Below are 4,985 nucleotides of genomic sequence, written 5' to 3' on the forward strand. Positions count from 1 at the left end.
AGAAGAAGAAGAAGAAGAAGAAGAAGAAGAAGAAGAAGAAGAAGAAGAAGAAGGATAGGTGTACTAGTGATGGTCATCATCGTAAGGATCATGGTGGTGATGATACCAAAAGAAGCATTACACAGAGGAAATAATAGTACTGCGAGTTATCTCGGCTGCTAGATCTTATCAGTATCACAATTCTGGTGGCTTACCGCTCTTGCCTGCACCAATTTAACACTGGGGAGGCGAACAGGTTGCTGGAAGTCTTCTTTCTCGTTGCCTGACAGCCCAAAGTCGTATTGCGTAGGTTCGAGCAATGGCCAAAGAAAAACGGTTGACAGCCGGAGATTAATAGGTCACAGCCCGATTGAGCGCTAACGCCTTAATCACTGGTAATCTGACTGTGTTATCTCAGTAGGTCCGTGTTCTTTGGCGCGTCTTTGTATTGGTGATTGTATTGCCACAAGGGCTTTTCGCGTGAGCGAGCCGTATTATAATGCGGAACATAAGAGAGCTTTGAGGAGTGACACCAAGCATCATAGTTATACTCGTTTTGGGCATGTAGTATGTGTATGTTTGATGTTGTTCTTCCGCTTTCTGTGATTTTACTTCTGTTCATGTACTAATGATATGATATCGACGTCTGTTGTTATATGGTTAGATTCGTCGCTGCTGCCCCCCCCCTAAAAAAAAACCCAAAACAAACAAACAAACCCACCCCAACCCCCCCCCTCCAAAAAAACAACAACAAAATAAAACAAAAACAAACAAATAAAAAATAAACAAACAAAACAAACAAAAAACAACCCCCTCCCAGAAAAAAAAACAACAAACAAACAATCAAACAATAACAACATGTTTGATTCTCGCTCATCGAAGTCTATTTCATAGACCATCTTCGTCTTAATGCAGCGAAGATGGAATTTTTTAAACTGCTGGTTGGTCCCTATAGGCCCGCCTCTAGAATATATTATATATAGAACTTTCAATGACTACCAAATTAAAAGTTCTGAAACGGTATGTATTGTCAACCTTTCTATATGGCTGTGAATGCTGGACAATCACTCATAATGATAATAATAATGGATTGCATTTATATAGCGCTTATCCACTTTTGCAATGCGCTATGCGCTTAACATGAAACATATTATGGATTTACAAATCAATTTTAAAGGCACATATTATTACATACGCGTGCACACACATATTCACGCACGCACAAACCCACACACACATACACACATACATACACACATACGTACATACGCACATACAAACTCACGACGATCTATAGCTTTGGTGGATTCTGTCTAATCGAAATAATAATAACATGAAAATAGAAATGCTTTTAGCTTCTTCTTAAAAATTTCTAGATTTTCTGCTTCTCTGATAGTTTTTGGAAGCCTATTCTAAACAAATGAGGCAAAATATGAAAAAGAGCGTTGGCAATATGGTTGGTAATTCATTCTATGTTTAACAAGTGTTGTTGTGTCACTTGATGATCTTGGTGGTACATAGGGTATTAAAAACTGTTTAAGGTAGTCAGATGATAGATCGTGTAAGCACTTAATTGTAGCAAGTTAAACAGGCTTTATATGTGATACGCTCTTTCACCGGGAGCCAGTGTAGTTCTTTTAAAATATGAGTCACACGATCATGCTTTAGTTTCTTAGTAATTATTTTGGCAGCAATATTTTGTACTCTTTGCAGTTGTTGTAACTGTTCATCAGGTACACCAGCCGGTAAGGAATTGCAGTAATCAAGCCTTGACAATATGTAAGCGATGTTATTAAAGTTTAGGTGACATAAACATTTAGATATTTTCTAATGCTCCCTATTTTCTTTAGTTGGAGGCATAGATTTTTACAAAGATTTGATAAATGGGATTTCATTGACATATCTTGATCTAGCACTACACTCACATTTTGTTTTGTTTCGGCTGATATTTCATGGCCATTGCTGTTTTTACTGATATTTTCGATTTCATTGCATGCGCTACTATGAATAAATGATATTTCGGTCAGTTAAGAATAAAAAAGAAGCAAAAGAAATGTGGTTTCTTAGGAGACTGCTAAGAATATCGTGGAAGGAAAAGATATCAAGCCAACGTGGGACCCTCACTCTTAAAAACAACCAGGAAACGACAATAAATGCTGTCTTTGGAACATTTGAATCAAACAAGGAAGGGTTAGGCCCCAGAGCAACCTACTTAGGGAACCTAAACAAAAGGGTAACGGAGAAAGATCAGGGAAACGTAGCTTTGTTAAGAGTACCCGAGCAAAGGAATGACTGGAGAATCATGATCGCCGATGTCTGTCACAGATGTGGCTCTGGATGATGATGATGATGATAATGATGATGATGATGATGTGTGTGTGAGTGTGTGTATGTGTGTGTGTGTGTGTGTCTGTGTGAATGTGTGTGCAAGTGTGTGTGTGTGGGGGGGGGGGGGGGGGTGTGGGTGTGGGGGTGTGTGTGCTGATATAATAATTATTATTAACAATATCTTTCAACGAATCTATAGTCGTAACACAGTCATTTTGACCTAAAGAGGACACAATATTGCAGCTCAGTAACCATGCACAGTCCGAAGAGGTGAAAGGGATTAGGTTTACTGTGAGGTGGTATTACCTTCCCCTTGCTCGTTATTGCAGTTCTCGTTTGTTTAGTGCGTTTAGTGTGTGCCCTGGACGGGTATTATATTTGAATTTTGCACTTTGGCTTTGATACAGCACGAAGAATTAATTTACCGTAATGCACAGCGGGAAATTTTCACTTTCGGTAGTGTCAAAGGAACGAAGTGTAAGCGAACTTTTAAGATCGCAGAAGAATTATAACCCTGACGTTTGTAACATAATCAGAAGAATGTGTTTTGAGAAAAGGGTCCTTTTGGTGCTTCACTTGACGGCTCCAAAAAAGACTTACGTATGCAATACTCTGATCCGTCTGAGAGGCGAATGATCCGATATATAACAGAATGTTGACCTCCCAGTTCGTATGGCTTTAAGCCAAAGCTGCACTGAGATTTGGCAACAGAAGCCTAGCATTTTTGTAAAAGAAATGCGTATGTCAAATACAGTATGTTAGGTAGACAGGTGAGACCCTCCTTGCAGTATGCCGGCAAAGGGTTTATTAGTTTCTCTTAATTATAATAATATTATTAGAAAAAGAGAAGTACGTTAGCGCCATATTTATCTCTGCACAGAGGAACACATTATTATGAAGGGGGAAAAATGACTTACCCTAAACAAACACAAAATAGAGGCAGACCCAAACATGTTCTAACGACCTCATAATGATGTTTCCTGTTTTCGCTGTACGACAAAAAAAAATAGGCATACACATCTTAATATCCCTCATGATATTCAATTCATAACAAGGCGGGAAATCCCCTCCCCCCCAAAAAAAATTAATTAATAATTTAATTAAAAAATGAGAAGGGACTAGGAGGACAGGAGGAAGGGTTGAAGGTGAGCAGAAGAGAAACTAGTCAAAAACTTTTCAAGATTGAAAGTACTGAATAGCTACAGGATGGCTGTAAAACTAACTATTAAAAAAATGAATACGAATGAGAAACATGTCGCTGGTGGAGTGATGAAACCTCGTAACCCTCAATTTTTTTTTAAAATCGTTTTTTTTTTCCTAAATGTCTTCTCTCAGTCTTTCTTCACATTGTGTCAAAAGTACTAGGTTAAATTAGGAAGAGAAAGTATGAAAAAACCTTACTAAAAAAACCTCGTATGTTTGCCCCTATAATATCCTGGCGTGATGAAACCTCGCAACCCTCACCTGGTGCGCCGATCTGCTTTTGCGTGGTTTCATCACTCCAGGTTTGAGAGAGCGGCTTGCTTATACGAGGTTCTAGATAAGCCTTCTTTATGAATTGACTTAATGGCAGCGCTCATAATTGACATTTTCTAGTGCATTGTATATTCCAGACTTAATAAAGAAATGCTTCATTCATTCATTCATTCATTCTTTTATTCATCCATTTTATTTCAGTCAGTTCAGAAATTCAAATATGATCATAAGTGAAGGAGTTACATTAGGTAAATCTATTTGAAATCCTGTTACAGGGATGACTAACGTATTGGTAAACAAGATGTTCTCATCAAGCACAAACGTAGTTAACATTTAATTTAAGACAACAGTCACACCTTGAAAAGACAGGTGACAATAGTCCTTACTAAGAATAAGTGACAAGTCTATGCACTCTCCAGATGTCACCTGGCCATTTTGTTTATCAGAGAGAGAGTAAGGTTTCACCCCTTCTCAGACTTTGAATCCGCTGATTAGCCGAATCTTTCAGTCGTGATTGAGACCAAATAGTACTGAACCTACTCATGTTCTTCTAGACCCTGAAGTCTATAGAGGACATTGTGATAAATTTGTGCCTCAACAATACAAGTGATATGGACATTTACGCATCTGTTTTGAATATCTAACCACAACTGTGCTCGCATCACCTAGATTTTTACACCATCCAAGGGCTGGTTTGGAAACCACTGAGCAGACCCCGTTCCATGAATTGACTCCAGCTACCATTTGGAAGTCCTTTCCAGGGATGTGTCTTATATGTGGGGGCAAGGAAGTATCAGCATCATCCCGGGCTGAGTCTGCACCAACACCAGTGTCGCCTGGAATCACGCTCCAAACCATACTGACGTTTCACCTGGTAGCTGTAAGTCAGCTGCTGAATTATTACCTGCGGAGTCACAGCAACACGATCTGCAAACTAAATTCCTAGGTCCATCTCACCTTCAGGCACCTTAGCCACTTTTCCTGGAGCCTGATCCAGAAACACAGCTCATTTGGGATTCCACAGAGGAAAATAAAGGGTTTTCAGCGGTGGCAACAGATAAGCGAAGGCCATCCGTTGATCTGGTCAGGAATACCATAATGATTCAATGAAAAGCCCAGCTACGTCACTGAAACCAAACTGTGATTGCAAGAGCTGAACTCTTGTAAAGGTCAAAGGGCTCTTGAGGAAGACAGACACATTA

This window comes from Aplysia californica, unplaced genomic scaffold (assembly GCF_000002075.1).
Source record: "Aplysia californica isolate F4 #8 unplaced genomic scaffold, AplCal3.0 scaffold00051, whole genome shotgun sequence".
Taxonomy (NCBI): domain Eukaryota; kingdom Metazoa; phylum Mollusca; class Gastropoda; order Aplysiida; family Aplysiidae; genus Aplysia; species Aplysia californica.